Source organism: Theropithecus gelada, chromosome 20 (genome assembly GCF_003255815.1).
Source record: "Theropithecus gelada isolate Dixy chromosome 20, Tgel_1.0, whole genome shotgun sequence".
In the NCBI taxonomy this organism is placed as follows: domain Eukaryota; kingdom Metazoa; phylum Chordata; class Mammalia; order Primates; family Cercopithecidae; genus Theropithecus; species Theropithecus gelada.
In genome coordinates this window covers 75,265,018-75,284,178 of record NC_037688.1, presented here as the reverse complement: position 1 = coordinate 75,284,178, position 19,161 = coordinate 75,265,018, and the positions used below count along the sequence as shown (strand labels likewise).

General features: G+C 43.7%; 1 protein-coding gene across 12 annotated transcripts in view; it reads left to right on the top strand.

The window, feature by feature from the left end:
- The window catches only part of RBFOX1 (RNA binding fox-1 homolog 1), a 1,702,422-nt gene that overhangs the window by 1,323,428 nt on the left and 359,833 nt on the right, over window positions 1-19,161 (top strand). The gene's annotated exons all lie outside the window — the stretch shown is intronic.

Below are 19,161 nucleotides of genomic sequence, written 5' to 3'. Positions count from 1 at the left end.
GCTGGTTTTACTTTGAAGGCTTTTAATTCTGTGCAGAGAGGATTAATCTGCCAGTAAGAAATTTGGGACCTTTTCTTCCCCCCTCATCAGAAAGTTTTCTTTGCAAGCAGGTATTGGCTTCTGGATATATGTCTGAAGTTCTGGGTATAAGCTGAAAGCTAACATCTACTAGCGATAGAACCCACAGATCATAGAAACCCAAGGAGGCTTTTTGTTGTTATAATTAGTTTTTTGAATATAATCATCCCTTTGCAAAATACGCTGTACAGAAAAGGAAAACAAAATATATTTAGGTATGCCCTTTCACTTTTACTCTTGTGCCTCCCTCTGTCCCCTCCAGCCCCTCGTAGCTAAAAATTCTGATACCCTAGTTTATTAATTACAATTTCTGGGAAGGATCCTGGTCTCTTTTCCCCCTACCTTTTCTGAACGTTGTTGTTACCTTTTGTTAACTGTACGAACCTGGGTGATTAGAGTCATTTGGGGGTGATTCCAAGTAACAACAGCACATTCTCTCCTTCTGGATTTATGGCCGTTCCTCTGTTTGAAAACTTTTCTCTGGATTACATGTTATAAACAAATGGATCACCTGGAGAATGGTCCTTTGCAGCATGGAACTTGTTGCATCTTTCCTGGTATACACAGGCCGGTGTGATAAGGTTGCCATTTCTCTAGTAGGGCTCAGTGGCAGCTTAGAAAGTAACAGGCCTCTTGCTGCTACTGGAAACATGGGGTGAAGGTCGGCTGTTGGAGTTTTGTCAGACCCTCTGCCGCCCCGTTTGATAAATAATTACAAGCAAATCCTGGCCTTCACTCTATGCTGATTGATGCTGAAATTGCTTTTGAAAGTTCTCATAAGTTCCTGTTATAGATTAAGTGCCGGTGTAGGAAAAATAACGGCACCCACTGAAATGGGTGAATGTAATCAGGTTTAATGGACTCGAGAGCTTGTTGGGAATTAAATAACTATCGATTTGCTGGAATGTTGCTGTCATTACGAAATGCCACTCTGGACGTATTACCCCAGTGATAGATGAGAAGATGCAAGGGCCAGCTGAGAAATTGGGGAGGCCCTATTTCTTCCTCCTTTGCAGAGCGTTTGAGAAACATAGCCAGTTATTTTTGGAAAGAACAAGTGATTTTACTTGCAAATCTTAGCCTGATCATACTTTGTTTTTCCAAGCGACACCTCTGTTAACTAGTTACCCATAAGTTAGGAGAGCAGTTTAGTGAAGAGCCTCTAGACCAGCTGCTACGATACACGTTATCTCCTTCCTTTCTCACTGCTGTGGAATGCACTGGAAAGCTAACACACAGAGAAAAACTAGCTTTACTCAGGGTTTGCTGAGATAGCCCGTGTTATTTAGCCTTTGGCATCAAGAAACTAAAATCACCCCAGTGCAGTAATATTTGCAAGGGGGAGAAAGGGCAGTGCAAAGGGAGAAAAAACTGTATCTCTCACACACGCTCAGCTCTGAGCCGATGTTTCTGTTGCCAGCTGTCCTGCATTGCCGCGGATGCCACTTGCTCACCAGTTTCTTGACCTTATGGGTTTCTTCCTCACTCAGGAGGCAAGGTATTTCCTCTAGGGAATTAAGGTTCTACCACCACCTTAATGTGTCACTGGCAAGATGTTAAAACGAGCCAAAATAAAGCATGTGTAGTCCATCACTGGGAGTAATTTCTCTGTGCCTGGAGATGTTGAAACAGAGCCCATAGTGTCCGCTTCGAAGGACTGTTGTATTATAGTTGGAGATTACTTTTCAAGGTCTTTCCAACCTCAAGAGCCAATGATTTTGTGACAGAAGTGCTCCCTTTTCATAATACTTTCAAGTGCCATTTTGAAAATTCAGACCAGCATTGCCCTTTTTAGTTGACTCAGATAAAGAAGAAAAAAAAGCAAGTGATTTACCAGTCATTTCCTGTGCCATCTTTTAAGAGGGTGTCGACCTAATCCTGCAAAGGCAGTGAGTGGAGGTCTTTACTGATAGTTTTAGGGAAGTTACTCATACAGGATCTTTTGTTCCAAGCAGTAGGTTTGCTAGTTATCATCCACCCTACCCTTCCTCCTGTGGGAAAATTAGAATCTTTACCATATTGGATCTCCTGAACCCATCATTTTATGCCTGAACTTGTCGTGTATAGCCAAATAGAGAGTTTTTCCCTCTAGCCATGTAGAGAATGACAGAATGACTATGGAGAATTCAGCTGAACCCGTCTGGACTGTTTCATGTGTAGAAAAAGCAGAGAGGAAAGGATAAGAGTAGCATTTCCAAGAGCATTGTATAAATATTGACTACTTTCCACTTGATAGAGATCCCTATGTTGACTTCTGTGGATAAGAAGAACCAATGTACTCCTCAACACTACTTATTTCTAATTTCTAGTGATATCTTGAATGATCAGTGAGTTGTCTGACCTGGTAACACAGGAGCCTCAATCACTCGCCCAAGTCAGCCTTGAGTCCAGAAGCTACTGAGAGGTCTAACCCAAGCCATGGGTGGTGGCCAAATGACATAATCAAAACAACAGTTTTGTAACTGGTTAGGCTATTTGGTTAGTGTTTGGGTCTAATGTGACCTTGGCTCTGGGCTGCAAGTACAGACCCTCACACCTCAATCTAGGTATCTACCTCATAGATATGCCCTTGGACCACACATGGCCAAATCACTTTCACTATTGGGCAAATCATTCCCATCTCATCCAGGTCTGACAGATGATGAGTCAGCAGATTATTTTCCTGGAGGGTTGATGGTGTAAACAGAGCCATATTCACCTCATCATGAATTTGTTCATTCAGTTTTCCATTCACTGCCTACTCAGCCTATAACAAAAGTGACAGTTGTAGCCACTGAACTGTGGGTTCACAATCTAGTGGAAGAACTAGTAGATAAACCCCAACTATAAGACTATAATAAAGCCAGCGGGAGGAAATGATAGGTAATGATTATTGAACACAATATTGTTGTGTGCCAGACTCTGTGCTAAACACTTCGATTTAGTGTCTCAATTTATTTTTATAGTAAATTTGATGCAATAGAGCAGTATCTGTCCACCTTCCTATATCTGTAATTCTAAATTCCAAAAAGCTCTGAAAAGCAATTTCTTTTGGAAGTTTGGCTCCAAAGCTCTTTTAGGAACAGAAACTTGACCTGAAATGATGTGTAGCTATTTATAGACTTTCTTTATCCCAGCTAATGTAAATATTCATGTATTTTGCTGTGAGAATATTTATGTGTTTGATTTCAGGGTGTTGTCCTAGACCCCGCTGAGGGCTTTACATAATCAGTGTTTCCACTGAAATACCTTTCTGCAAAAGCCCCAGAAATCTGATTTTCAAAATGCTGGTGACTCCAAAGGGTCTTAGGTGAGAAATTACCGTCATGCCTTATAATTCCCCTTTGCCTATGGAAAACCTAAAACCTACACTTAGAGAAAGGTAAATAGCCCAAGGTCACAAAGAATGCCAGCGGTATAGCGGGGATTTGGACCAGGTTTGTTGAACCTGGGTCTTTTATCCAGCAACCCACCCTCTAGGTTGAGGCATTCAGGCAGGGGCACATATGAAAACACAGGAGAGGAAGTAACTCAGTGCCTCTTAGAGTCTGGAAGAGGGTGGTTTCAAAGGGAGAGAAGTGCTATTTGAGTTGGGCTGTGAAGCATTAGTAGGCATTCACAGGACAAAATAATAATAATAATAATAAGACTTGTTTAGTAGAGCAGAGACCTTGGGTGAATTCATGGAGTTGGCTTGTGATACTGAGATAGAGCCTTGGCGTCTTTTCCAATTCACTGGCACTGTGGGATGTGACGGTGTTTAAACATAGGTCTCAAGAGTGAAAAAACATAGGTCAAAAGGAGCTGGGAGGAATCTCAGGAATGGAACTCCTAAGCACGGTGTCTCTGTAAGCCCATAAAGGAATGGGCTTCATTTATACCATCCATGACTCAGGCAAGAGAAGATTTTTTGGTTTGTTCATTTGTTTGTTTTGAGACAGAGTCTCTGTCACGCTGGAGTGCAGGGGCGCGATCTCAGCTCACTGCAACCTCCACCTCCCAGGTTCAAGCGAATCCCCTGCCTCAGCCTCCCGAGTAGCTGGGATTACAGGCACGCACCACCACACCCGGCTAATTGTTATATTTTTAGTACAGACAGGGTTTCACCATGTTGGTCAGGCTGGTCTCGAACTCTTGACCTTGTGATCTGCCCGCCTTGGCCTCCTAGAGTACAGGCATGAGCCACCATGCCCAGCTTAGGGCTGGTGAATGTTTAATTTTCTGGGTTTGTGCATCATTTACCATTTCTTTTTTTTTTTTTCAAAAAAGTATTATTTTATTTTTGTAAGTTCCAGGGTACATGTGCAGGGTGTGCAGGTTTGTTACATAGGTAAAGGAGTGCCATGGTGGTTTGCTGCATCTATTAACCCATCACCTATGTATTAAGCCCAGTGTGTATTAACTGTTTTCCCTAATGCTCTCCCCGACCCCACCCAAGAATGGCATTATCATTTACCATTTCTATGCCATCTTTTCTCTCTGAGATGGCAAACTCTCAGAAGGCTGAGTGGTTTCCAGCCTAAACTCTCTGTAGCTAGACACTGGCAGAAAAATGCCAATGTATGCCTCTCTGATGTGGATAACAATGGTTTAAGCAAACCCTACACTCCATATTTTTATTTTTATTTTTTTAGCGACAGGGTCTCACTCTGGGCTCCAGTAATCCTCAGCCTCCTGAGTAGCTGGAACTACATACCTGTACCACTACGACCCTCTGTTTTATTAAAAAAAATTATTTTGTAGAGATGATGTCTCATTACGTTGGCCAACCTGATCTCAAACTCCTGGTCTCAGCCACACACACTGTATTTCGAAGTAGAAACCAGCACATGTATTTTATGAGACATCTACATACATACATGTAGTAACAATGCAAATCATAGAAGCATCGGCCTTAACAGTGGACAGAGAGTAACCATCCTTATAGAAAGATAAAGAAATCTATGGAGAACTTACAAGTAATTTGAATAAGTTTCTGGTTGAACTTGAAAAACAACAGGTTGTTTGGTTCTGTGGCTGGCATTTCAGGTCTCGATATTGCTGCCCTGCGATGTTATCTCCATGTTTGGAATGTCTGTTGATTGGGAAACACATTAGCATGCACACCTGATAGAAATGCTGGTGGCGTCATTTACTCTGAGGCTGCTCCATCTTAGTCATTAAGTGGACTTTTCTGTACTGCCAAAGAGGCCATGTCAACAGCGGACTAAATTAAAGAGTCAGGGAGGTGGCAAAGAGAATTTGGAGTCAAACAGGTCCAGGTTGATATATTGGCTCTGGCATTTACTAAGCCTGTGGCCTTAGGCTTGTCAATTAACCTCACCAAGCCTCAGTTTTCTCGGCAGGAAAATGAAAGCAGGATGGCCTAGCTTGCAAAGTCACTGTGAGTTTTCACTGTGATTCGTCATGTCTTTATTCAGCAATGGTCTATTGAGCACCTACTGTGTGCCAGACTGTGAACTAGGACTAGGTGATGTGGCAGAATAGAAAACATGCTAGATCCCTTCCAACAGGAAGTTCGTATTCTAACACATGGGAGAAGCTCACATATAAAGTATGTTTATTCTATATTATTCTGGAGGGAGAAGGAGAGAGAAGGAGGGAGGAATTATTATTATTTTGTGATGGAACCTTGCTCTGAAGCCCAGGCTGGAGTGCAGTGGCATGATCTCAGCTCACTACACCTCTACCTCCCAAGTTCAAGTGATTCTCCTGCCTCAGCCTCCTAAGTAGCTGGGACCACGGGCATGTGCCACCACACCCAGCTTATTTTTGTATTCTTAGTAGAGACGTGGTTTCACCATGTTGGCCAGGCTGGTCTTGAACTCCTGACCTCAGGTGATCTGCCCACCTCAGTCTCCCAAAGTGCTGGGATTACAGGTGTGAGCCACTGCGCCCAGCCAGAGGGTATTTGTTAAGGATTATTTTGTCTGCAAGGAAGAAAATTCTAAGTCTTATTGGTTAGAGAGGGAAAAAGAGCATCTAGCTCCAGCTTCAAGCACTATTGAATTCAGGGACTCTGTCAACTCAAGGGCTGTCGCTCTCCATCTCTCCACAGTGGTTATCTCTACTTGAGCTTCATTCATAAGCACTCCATGTCCAAGTGGTGGAAAGATGGTTCTTGGCAACTCCAAGCTTACATCTCATCTCCTTTTAGAATTTCTCTTCCCAACAATTCCAGCAAGAATTCCAGATTGCAGTCTCATTGGCTGATCTTGTAGTCCATGCCCATCTCCAAACCAATCATCTCAGCTCTTGTTGCCCACTTGAGAGCCAGAGGGCAGGGTCAGCCCCAAGGAAGCTGCATAGACTGTGAGTGGAGGCCAGATCAGGGACCTGTTACCAAAATGTGTTGGTGGATAAGCAAAATCTAGGTTCTTGTTATGAACAACAGTTATAGTTAAGGCTGTCGCAGACATTCAAACCTGTGCTTTCTCCCCCAAATGTTGCACACACTATCGCCTGGGGAGCAAGTGGTGGGTTTCCGATTTTAGTTATCTTGATCACTTGTTGCCATTGATCATATTTCCAAGGTAGTTTTATTGCCTTCCACTTCACTTGGCTTCTCCATTCAGGATCAGATTTGCCAAAGGCAGGGATGGCTGTTTTACCTGATGTCTCCTCACTTGCACTAATTGCGGTCGTGTCTTCCACTCATGTGTATTTGGGATATTCCCACTCTTTTTACAGACGAGTAAGTCACAACCTAGAGAAGTGAAGACAGTCCAACCAAGACATCGAACAACACAATAATCAATGCAAGATGGTGTTTCTCAGATTCATGATCCATGCAGCCACACCACTTCTCTTTACATCAGTGATGCATAAATAAATACATTAAAAAGAGCAAACAGAGCCTTCCAGTTATTAACTTTGGCATGAGGTAGACCGCCCATCACTCCGAAGCACTTGGAGATGCTAGCGACCTGTCCCGTTCTGTTTTATACAAATGTACTTTTTAAAATTAAGAGATTAAGGGGACACTGTCAATCTCTTCTGATTAATATCAGTCCTATAAAAAGGGTGTCTTGCTACAGCAGCCATCTGTCATTTTGATCATTTTAAAGGCATGCTATATCAGCAACTATGCTTTTTATAATACGTTGGCACAGGGCAGGGAGGGTTGGAAGACCTACGGATTCCACACTCTCTGCTGCTGCTTTGGTGTTCGGCAATCTGAGCTTTTGATGGTGGAGCAGAGTCCCCTCCCTGTCTTTTAAAGGTTGTTTTGGGTAAGTGCTTTTCCTGGGTGATTTATGATGGAGATACTCACCCCTATTTATGTTTTTCCCCTGTCTAAAGATAGACCTCTCACACACACATCCCACCAGCTTGCAAGGAGCCAGCATGCTCACTTGATTCACTGCTGAGCCCTAAGAGATGCCCAGAAACATTGAACTCAATACTCTGAAGGTCTTTTCCTCTGGGCAACTGAGACCATTAGACTCAGCAATGGTCACTGTCTAGATTGAGCTCTTCAGCCTTATAAAACTAGGAAGCAAAGGCTCCATGAAACTCATTCATTTATTAAGATAATGATTTATCGATCATAAGTTTCCTGACTGTTCTCTTGTAAGCTCTGGAGGTATTGGGATGATCAAGTCCCAGTCTCTGTCGTCAGAGGTTGCGTAGGGGGCCATGCCGTTCACAGTAGAATCAGAGGTTAGCACAACTGTTTGAAGGTAGAACTCTTGAGTCTCCACCCTACTGACCGACTCAATATGACGTCTTTATTGCTGTCCGTGGTCTGACACTCCAGACAGGTTTATGCACATTCCAAAGAAGATGGCTTCCTACAGAGAGATTCTCCAAATGACGGAGTTCCTGGTACATTTCAGAGAACAATGGTTTTTGTTTGTTTGTTTGTTTCTTTTTGAGGTGGGAAGATGACAGCAGGAGCTCCTGCCCCCAGCCCCCTTCCCACCTTGCATCCAACTCAGAGTAAAGTAATGGAGTTCAACACACCCACTGCTGTGGGAGAAGGTGGCGCTTGACCTTTCCTTCTCTTCTTCTCTTTAATCTGCACTGGCACCTAGAGGAGGGGAGAATTGCAGTGAGGAGGGGGATCACTTGTGCATTCCACATTGTTCTTAGGACCTGCTCTCTGAAGTGCTATTTCTTCTTATTTCCTGAGGCAGCACAGTTCAGTTTGAAAAGAACAGGGTTTGCAACAAGGAAACCTGAGTCTGGCCATTACTTTCTCTGAGTGACTCTGGGTAAGTTGCTTGACCTCTCTGAACCTCCACTTCCTCATCTGTAAAATCAGAGTAATACCAAGTACACTCTACTCACAAGGCCTTTGCAGTGTAGTCATGGTGTCATTAGGGCAGCAAGACCTAATGCCTAGGGCTGGGCTTCCCACTCAGACCCATCTGAGTTGGCATCCTGGCTCCTGTGTGATGCGGGGCTTCAGCTCTCTGAGCGCCCGTGGTTTCAACCTGTCCGCGGGGATGGTCACATCCACTGCAGAAGGGAGCCATCAATTTGACAATCAGCTCATTGTACCAACCCCACAACTGATTGCCAGGAGTGCTGTCTTGGTTTGTTCATGATTTCTGGAGTTATTGAATGTTCATTTTGATAAATCGAGATGCTCTAGGTTGACAGAGGAGAATGCTTACATTTCTCTGCTCCCACTCTTGGTGGAGATTCCTGGTGAGCAAGGACACATGTGTTTGGCCTGGGTGGACAGTGTAGAGATACAATTGGGGAGATGGTGAAAGAGAGGGAGAGATGCCACCGTGGAGTTTGACATCTTGGCCTGTGGCTCTGGGTGGTGTGAAACCACCATCCTCTTTCCACATGGTGGTATAAAAGCACCATCCTCTCCTCATTCTCTAAGCCAATAGCCTGCATAGTTGGAATGACTAAGTCCCAGTCTCTGTCCTCAGAGGTTGCATCGGGGGGCCATGCCATTCTCAGTAGAGTCAGAAGTGAATTACAAGACACACATGAAGGAGCGTTCATCGGTTTCGATCATGTTGAATCCTTGCCCAAATCTTTGTCCAGAACATACTGGGACTGGAACTGGAGCTGGGTTGCAGGATGGGGAGGGTGGGCTTTGTAGGGGGAAGAGAGGCCTGTCCCCTCCCTTCCATGTGGCTATAGCCTTCTGGGGACAGACTCTTTAGGACCACCCACATCCCTGTTCCATGCAGCTCCTGGCACACTGTGGGCGCTTAATAAATGTTAAATAATAAGAATAGCTCCCATCTGTCAGTGCCCGGTGGCAGAGAGGATGTGTGAGTACCAGCTGACACTGGGCAGCTTATGGGAAGCCTTCAGGGGGAAATTGAAGCTCTGAGTGACATCGAGTTCCCGCTGCATCCAGGCATTCCCCCAAAGCCGCTGTGGATCAGCGTCCAAGCAAGGGTTGGAGCATGGGGCTCCAGAACGTCTGCATCAGAGTGACGGTGGGTGGGATCAGAGGGATGAGAGTCTGACCAGCAGCAGGATTTGGGAGCTGGTATTGATGAACAGTACAAGGGCTTTGTTGAGGTTTAAAAGGGCTAGAGGAGCTGCCCTCTGAGCAGACAGCAGCATAAATTCATACTTCCATCATTTTCTTGGAAGAAAATGCCAACTGGGGCTTTTCAGATTTTGTTATAATAACAACAGCAGCTGCTGTTTTTAGGCATTCACTATATATCAGGCTGTGTGTGAGGGGTTTCACCTGTATCTAATTGAAGTAATATATCTTAGGGAGGGAAAAACAGGCAGACAGGAGGTGGTATGGTGTAGGGTATAGGCTCTGGAGCAGACTGCCTGGTTCATCTGCTGTAACCATTGAGGGCTCCACCTCTGTGACCTTGGACGCCGTTTGCTACCTGTGTGACCTTGGCACAGTTTTTCCCTTCTGGGCAGTAGTCACCCTCTTTGGGTGGTTGTTAAAGGAAGCAAATCATGTAAAGTCCATAACATAACACCTGGCACATAGAAAGTCCTCAATAAACGTATTTGCAAGTTTATTTCCAAGCATACTGCAATACCACCACAACCAACACCAATGCAATTACATAATAGTACAAATCTTGAGTGTTTTCTGTACAGGGGAGCCCATACTGTCTATTGGCTAAGAGTGTGAGCCCTTGAGCCAGGCTCCCTGGGTTAGAATCTCAGCTTTGCCTTTTTTTTTTTTTTTAAATTCCTAAGCCACTCTGAACTGCAGTTTTCTCTTTGGTAAAATGGCCCACGTTAAAAGTGTCTAAATTCAAGCTTTGCTGTACTCATCTGTAGGACAGGGATAATATCAGAGTCATTTCTGAGGATCAAATGAATTAATACTCCCTAAGTACTTATAATAGTAAATCCAATGTAGTCAGGGCTTAACAAAACTGATAGGAATAATAATTGTTACATGATTATTTTTTATTATATTATGCATTATACATAAGATATAATGCAATATATATTTCAGTAATATATGCAATAATATATATTTTATGTAATACATAGTTATGAATATATAAATATATAATTGCAAAATGCCATATAGTTACAGGATAATTATATATAATGATTATATGACATATATCATTATGTAATACTGCATAATAATAGTTACATAGTAATGATTATATATGGTATAAATGATAATTAATGTTTCTACCATTGATACTACGACAAGTTAGTCCACTGGGGATTTTTTCCTAAACAATTTCTAACACTTTGAAACATCCTGGCCAGGCTTATTTTAAAAGGAAACCGAGGCTCAGCAAAGTGGAACAATTTGCCCTCGTTCTTAGGGCTAACCAGCCAGGCACCTGGCTCCAGAGCCTCTCCTCCCACAGATCACAGAATTCTGCAAAGCTTTGGTGTCTGTTGTCTCCCCATCCTCCATGGGGGAATGGCCATGTCTCTTGCCCGCACAACCTACTCTGAGCAGAAGGCTAACGTGATATTGTGCCGCTGTCATTTCTGATCCGTTTTTCCCCCACTATCTCGCAGCAGGCTGTCAGGAGGCCTTGTTCCCCATGGAAGCCTGGCTTCGCGTGGAGAAGATCAAGCCCGGGGGTTGTGTGGTGACAAAGCCCGAGGAAGGGCACTGCTGGGACTGGGTCTTGTGGCTCTATTTACAAGACTTTTTTTTTTTTTTTTTTTTTTTTTTTTTTGGTTATCAGTGTTGAAACCTGCAAATACACTTTCTGTTTTCCGTTTAAACACAAATCAAGCAACGTTACCAACACACATTCTCTGTCAAACATGTCAGTTACTCCCGGGGCCTCAGACAGCTTGCAAGCGATGTCTTCTATTGTTACTGTGGTGGTGTGTTATTTCTCCCTCTCCAGCTCTGCATTTGTTCTGGCGAGCAGTGTAAACACGGAGGTGCCTGCTCTCCGGGAGGTTTTGACAGAACATGTGAAATTGACATGGACCGTCTGATGACCATCTTAATAAGGCTGTTTGGGCAGCCCTGTATTTGCCTGTAGCATTTTCCATGAATTCGGGTGGGGGCTTAAGGATTCTAATGAGCTGGGTTTTGTTTCACACCTGGTGTTTTGGCAGACAGTTCCCACTGTGACTTAGCAGAGGGACTTGGCACGGCTTGCCAGAGGGCCTAAGATTTGTGTGGGCGCCCAGCAGATGTTGGATGTGTTCACCCATCATACAGAACGCCAGTCATCAGCCGCCGAGTCCTGTCCCTGTCTACACTGTAAGGGACCAGAGCCTCCACTTGCTGCTGGTGATGGAGCCGTCTGGGGATGAATAAAAAGCCTTTCATTACTAAGGATAGTGCAGAACATATGGGATTCTTATCTGTCCAAAGAGTTGTGGGGTTTGGGTTAGAGACGCTGTCTGCATGTGTATTTTCTTTGGTATTTGGTTCTAGCAAGTCAGAGCTTCATTAAGGAGCATTTTGTACAGTTCCTTCCTGGGAATAGACAAGACACGCGTTTGATGATGTCTCTGCTTTCTGGTTTCCCATCTTCCTCCCATGTTAGCATTGGTTCTAAACTCCCAAGCGCAGATGTTACCAAAGCCACTACCTTCCTGGGTAGAATGCTCCTCTGCCATCCTGGTTTACTCTATAGACATCTTGTTGCTGACACATCATGGTGTGTGTGTCTGACGTGGCCCAGGGGCATTGCTTCATTCAAGCCTTTGTGTTCAGATCTGCCCTGACATCAGAGACAAGCTGATGTCAACTTATCTCTTATCTCTTGATTGACAACTGTTGGGTTTCCTGTGGGTGTACTGAAGACCCATAAGGTTCATGAGACCCATAAGATCGTGTGGGTTGAGGATCTCCACCATTTTGAATCTCAAGACACCAAAGATGATTCTTGAATGTGTGTTTTTGTTAAGATCCCTTTGGCTGAAGGAACAGAACTCAATCCTGGCTACCTTCAAAAAAATGAGAGGGGCAACGTTTATATGTTTACTCTATTTTGAGGTGTAGTGCATGAACAGGTGAATGCACAGAAACTCTCGGACTCAAAAGAAAAAGAAAGAAGTCAAGCCAAGGAAAGTACAAGAGGTAGGGCTGGCCTAGGGGTCTCAGCAGGCAGAATTTGTGGACTTTTTTTTGGAGGTGAGTGGTTCTCAACCAGGGGTGATTTTTGGCTTGTAAGGACATTTGGCAATATCTGGACACAGGTTGTGGTTGTCATAAGTGGATGGTGGTTGCTGCTGTCATCCTACGATGCATAGGTGCATTAATCTCTTTTCACGTTGCTGAGGAAGATATACCTGAGACTGGGCAATTTGCAAATGAGAGAGGCTTATTGGACTTACAGTTCCAGGTGGCTGGGGAGCCCTCACAACCATGGTGGAAGGTAAAAGACATGTTTTACATGGATGACAGCAGGCAAAGAGAGCTTGTGCAGGGAAACTCTTGTTTTTTAGATCATCAGGTTTCATGAGACTTGTTCATTATCATGAGAACAGCACAGGAAAGACCTGCACCCCAAATTCAAACATTTCCCACCAGGTTCCTCCTGTGACACGTGGGACTTGTGGGAGTTACAATTCAAGATGAGACTTGGGTGAGGACACAACCAAACCATATCAAGAGGACACCTGGAATTATCCAGCATGATCCAGAATTATCCATCATGCTGAGGTTGGAAAACCCCACTCTAGGCTGCCGCACCACTGTGACTCAGCTACAGGGACCATCAGCCTCTGCAAGTCTTCATTCAACTGTCGCATTCTCAGCTAGGATCTGATGGACCCAACCTATTGTGTGTCTCAATCTTCACATCAGTGAACTATGCCCCAGTCCCCCATGTATTTGGAGCCCATTCAAGTATTGCGGAGTAGTCCTGGGAAAGCGGGAGTAGGATGTAGATGGTTGTGAGCTGTTAGCCATGCTGAGATAGGTGTCTTGCAGGGTGTATTGATAGCCTTCAGTGCACCCCATCCTGTAACTGACCCTCAGTGACACTAGTGCCTTTCATGCAGAGCTCTCTGTTTGTAGAAAGCAAGGCCCACCTTGGCACCAGTCTTAACGAGCAGCCAGTTGATTTGGTTTTTGATTGAAGCTCGTTGCCTCCTTTGACTTCTGTTTAAAAGAAAATTCACTTTGCCAAACTGTTTAAAAACATTGTTGCTTACTTTTCTTACCATAAAATTAATGTGGGGTAAACCTAAGTTTTCAGAAACCAAAAGCACAAACAAACATACAGAGGTATATGCATATACCACATAAACACATAAACCACAATCCACTACCCAAAAATGACTACTACAAACTGTTCTGTATGTATCCTGGATGTCTTTGTGGTACATATATTTTCTTCCTTAAATAATTTTCATCTACTCTCATTTTATTCACAAAGATTTGTAAAACTTGCAAGCAGTTGGGTTTTTAATAGCAACACCTTTTAAAATAAAATCAGTGACTTTTTTTTTTAACCTTATGACTATTTTCTGTTAGGTTCTTAAAGACTAAGGTGGTATCTTAAACAAAAAGCATATTCCATGTCCTCTCCTCATGCCCCTTTGCTCTTATCCCTTACCTTCTGCCATGACAAGGTAGTATATGATATCCTAAGTAAATAGATGACCAAAAAAATGACATTACTTAAGTCAGTTGGGAAAAGAAGACAGGGACAAAGAAGAGAAAATAGCCAAATAATCCCATGAATTAGAGAATTACACAAGAGGCTGGGCGCAGTGGCTCATGCCTATAATCCCAGCACTTTGGGAGGCCGAGGCTGGCAGATGACCTGAGGTCAGGAGTTCAAGACCACCCTGGCCAACAGGATGAATCTCCATCTCTACTAAAAATGCAAAAATTAGCCAGGGGTGGTGGCACGTGCCTGTAATCCCAGTCCCTTGGGAAGCTGAGGCAGGAGAATTCCTTGAACCCGCAAGGCGGAGGTTTCAATCGTGAGCCACGATTATACCACTGCACTCCAGCCTCGGTGACACAGCAGTGAGATTCCATCTCAAAAAAAAAAAAAAAAAAAGAAAGAAAAAAAGAATTACACAAGGGAGAGGCAGAGATTGGTCGGCTCCAGTCAACCAGGTGAGTGGGTGGCTTCTGCTTTCAGATTTTCTTGTAAATTTCTTGAAATGGGGACATTGAAAAATGTGCTTCCTTTTGAGGAAAATAAAAATTTCATGACTACGATGGAGGTGTGGGTGCCCCTATGATTCTCCGAACACAAAACCATCTCCTAGAGACCCACTGAAGTTCATGCTCATTTTAGGACGAAAACTTGGGGTGAAAACCAAGCAGCTCAAGAGATCAAGATGTCTTCCTGGCAACCTTCTATCACAAGCAGAGACTGGGAGACAGACCAGACTTGCCTTGTCAGCTCTCATCACTCCTTCTCTCAAACCAAACGCATGTCTAAGGTGCAAGATCAGTTTTCAATTTAAATGACTTCGCTTTCTCTCTTAAAAACTAAATCCTCCTCCTAATTCCCCTAAGTCCTCAAAGTATAACATTTTTCCTTTGTAGATTGGAGAAAGAAGTCACGGATCGGGCTTGCCAATGGCATTAGGATGAGGTCTGCCAGCCAGTCCTTGTCAGAATGTGCACAGAAAATTTAAAAGATTTTTTTTTTTCCAATCAGTAGCTTACCAGTTAATACTCCTCTCTTTCCATCTTGATAGCTGACCCTCAGAATCAAAATGAGGATGGTGACACACCACTTCCACTTGAGAAGCCGCGGAGGGGTGGGTTCAGAAAGTCAGATGGCTATGGCTTGGTTTCAGTATGTGTTCACCGATTTAGTAAATATTTGCTCAACATTCAGTGTGTGCTAGACAATACAGTTGCAGGTGTGAGTAAGATCACTTATATCCTATTAACAGGAAAAAATAAAGCAGACAAGTAACCAGGAGAACATCAAATGCTGTTAAGGGCTAGGAAAAAAAATAAAATAGGTTATGGGCCAGGCACCGTGGCTCACGTCTGTAATCCCAACACTCTGGAAGGCCGAGGTGGGTGGGTCACTTGAGGTCAGGAGTTCGAGACCAGCCTCGGCAACATGGTGAAACACCATTTCTACTGAAACATACAAAAATTAGCTGGCATGGTGCTGCATGCCTGTGGTCCCATTTCCTTGGGTGACTGAGGTGGGACAATCACTTGAACTTGGGAGGCAGAGGTTTGCAGTGAGCCGAGATCAGGCCACTGTACTCCAGCCTGGGTGACAGAGCCAAATTCCGTCTTCAAAAAAAAAAATTGGTTACATAGTAGTGACTGAAAGGGTTATTTTAGATAGTTGAAAGAGGAATTAGAGCTCAGATCTGATTGACAAGTAGGAGCCAGCTGTGTACAGTCCTGGGAAAGAGTTCTAAGGGGAGGAAATAATCAAAAGTCCTGAGATGGACTGAAATGGATATGTCTGCAAAATTACCGGATGGTCAGTATGGCCGGGACATAGTGGGTAAAGGGGGAAGATGAAAAACAAAGTCAGGTGTGCAGTCAGTAGCCAGGTCCCATTCCACCTTGTAGGGCATTGCAGGGAGTTTAGATTTTGATCTAAGAGTAATGGCAAACCCCTGCAGAATTTCAAGTAGGAGAACACTATGATCTGATTGTATCATGTTAAAAGATTCCTCTGGAAAGTGGGTGGAGGATGGACAAATAATCTTTAGTGAGACAAGACGGGAAACAGAGAGGACAGCTAGTGTGCATGGTACTGGTGAAGACAACCAGTACCATGTTATCCACGATTGGCTAGTGAATATCCATGTTTCATGCTGCCATTTCTTTGAGCTTCATTGACTAGAGAATTCTGCCCTAAAAAGGAGGGTGAGTTTCAGGGATGTGGGGTAACAGAAAAATCACAATGTTTATGGAATGAGAGGTAGAGGACTGGGTAGTGTAGAAGTGTGTCTGTGCCTGTGCCTGAGGGTCTGGTATCTTGTGTGGCTTCAGGGGAGTGCAACATGTGTGTTTAATTGTTAATGACCCAAAAATGCATCCAAAGAGGTTACATGCAAACCTGCCTGAGCATGGAGGATCAGTCTTGGGTGCTTTATTAAGTCTTGCTTTATCAAAACTATAAGCAACATCTGGTGCGCCATGTGCCATGGACTAGGTTTTCCATCATAGGACAGTTCTGTTTTTGGGCTGGCTGATTTTCCTTTTATTTTATTTTAGCAGAAGTAGAGAAGGCCCCTGGGGACTGAATCTCTCACTTTTGCAAGTTATGACAACAGGGGACAACTTGGGAGTTTGGATTCAGATGGGCCGAGGTTCCAGAGCCTGTCTCACTCACTGTTAGCTGTGATCTTGAACAAGTTCTTTTACCTCACTGAGCCTCAGTTCGTTCGTACATAAAATAGAAACTTTTCTATGTCAAAGGGTAGTAGAAAGGTTATTACGCATTGACTGGTTAGTTCATTCCTTTGGTAATTCTTCAGACATGTATTAATCACCACTACATGAAGGTGCAATGGCAGACATTAGGAACGTAATGAAGTCAGCTATGATGCTTTCTTTAGTGGAATTTATGTTCTTGTAGGGAAAAGAGACAAAACAAAGAAAAACTACTGTAATGTATATAACTGATTAATTACAGATGAAAGCGAGTGCTATGAAGAAAATAATGTAAGAGGGAAGAAACCGTTAATGATGGTGAGGTGGATCGTGATACTCTGCCCCTGAGCTCACATCCTGTATTGTCTTGAAATTTTTCATCCATTAGCTCACTTCTCTTTTCTTCGCTTCCTGGGTTTGTCTTAGAGACACCTGGTATTTTACTCTCTCATGCCCTAAATACCCATGTCCACAGGGAACGGCTGACTTACTGTGGTACAAGGAATGTGCTTTTCCAGAGTTTAGGGGCCACCTGTTTCTGGGAGTACCATGGAAACACACATTCTGCCTCTCAATCTTCAGGCCCAGGCAGGAAATTTTCAGCTGTCAGCCGCTGTCTTTCTGATCTGCTGCCAAGGAGTTTCCAACCCCAGGAAAAGCCCACGGTGACCCGCACGAGGGACTTTGATGCCATTCTTTGGAGCTGAAAAGGAAGGAGGGGCTCCTGCAGAGTGATTTGTGGGCACAGTTCTTGACTTGGGGTGGCTGAGAATTTCCCCGTAAATTATATGTCATGCTGTAGGCATATGGTCTTGCAATTGCGGGGTGTATCATTTCCACTGAATTGTCAAAGCACCCCATGGCAGAAACATACTTAAGGATCTCTGCTCCAGAAACAGCCGTGGCTTCACAGCATGGCAGCTTTGCAGCTTTGGGGTGGAAAACATTTTTCAGCCTTTCCCAAGAGGTGAACTGGATACTGCAGTGCAGTGTAACCTAAATCTTTGCACATGTCTTTCACCAGGGCACAAACAACTGGCCCTGTCCTTCCACTCTGGGCCTGATGACCAAGTAGAAGAGAATTGAGGCTCTATATCCTATTCCCAGAAGTTGCATTTCCCCATCTTGGACAGAGTAGTGTGCTGTTCTGGGAATGCGTAGCCATTCCCTTACTCAGGTGAATGTCACCTGAAGATGTGGAATGGATGAGAATCCGCCACCACTAAATGATTACTTCGGGCTGCCCATCACTGCTGTTTGGTCAGTCCTGTTGCTCTAGGGCCTTTTGTGTCCAAACCCTTTGCAGCCATTCTCCAGGAAGAGAGTCATCCTGGCCTTGCCTGCAGAAACTCGCTATATTTCCCATGCAATTCTAGAAAGAATCCTGGTGCAGGAATTCTGAAGAATGCCCTCTTGTCCTGGATCTGCCCCTTAGCCTCTGTGTATTAATGAGCAAATTATTATTATTACTATTATTTTGAGACAGAGTCTCATTCTGTCCCCAAAGCTGGAGTGCAGTGATGCGATCACAGCTCACTGCAGCTTCTACCTCTCGGGTTCAGGTGATCCTCCCACCTCAGCCTCCCAAGTAACTGGGTCTATAGGAGCATGCCACCATGACCAGCTGTATTTTTTGTGGAGATGGGATTTCACCATGTTGCCTAGGCTGGTCTCGAACTGCTAGGCTCCACTGATCTGCTTGTCTTGACCTCCCAAAGTGCTGGGACTACAAGTATGAGCCACTGCACCCAGCCCACACCACTTTTCCATAGGGCTTCAGGTTACAGGTTTGTGCATAGGTTACATAATGGATCCCCAAAGCCGTACCTTTGACCAGTTACCTAAAGCTTTTAGCACCACTACTATAGTTAATATTTTCTTTGAATTGATTCAATTTTTATAGCCTAAATTGGTTCAAAAACCACACTTTTCATCTCTAATTTAACTGGACATTCACCATCACTAGCCATAAATAAATGGTATTTATTACAAATGCATTGATGACCCTAACTAGAATGGCTGTAATAAAAAAGATAGATAGCAAGAAGTGTCAGCAAAGATGTGGAGAAATTGGAATTCACATACGTTGCTGGCAGGAATGTAAAATTTTGCAGCTAGTTAGAAAAAATAGTTTAGTATTTTTATTAAAAATTTACACAGAGTTATTATGACCCAGCAATTCTGCTCCTAGGTATATGTTCAAGATAATTAAAAACATATGTCTGCACAAAAACGTGTGTAGCAGTGTTTATAATAGCATTATTCATAATAAGCAAAGCATGGAAACAGGCTAAATGTCCATCATCTAAGAAATGGATGAACACAAGGTGGTATAGCATACAATGGGATATGTTCAGCTATAAAGTGAAATGATGTATTAC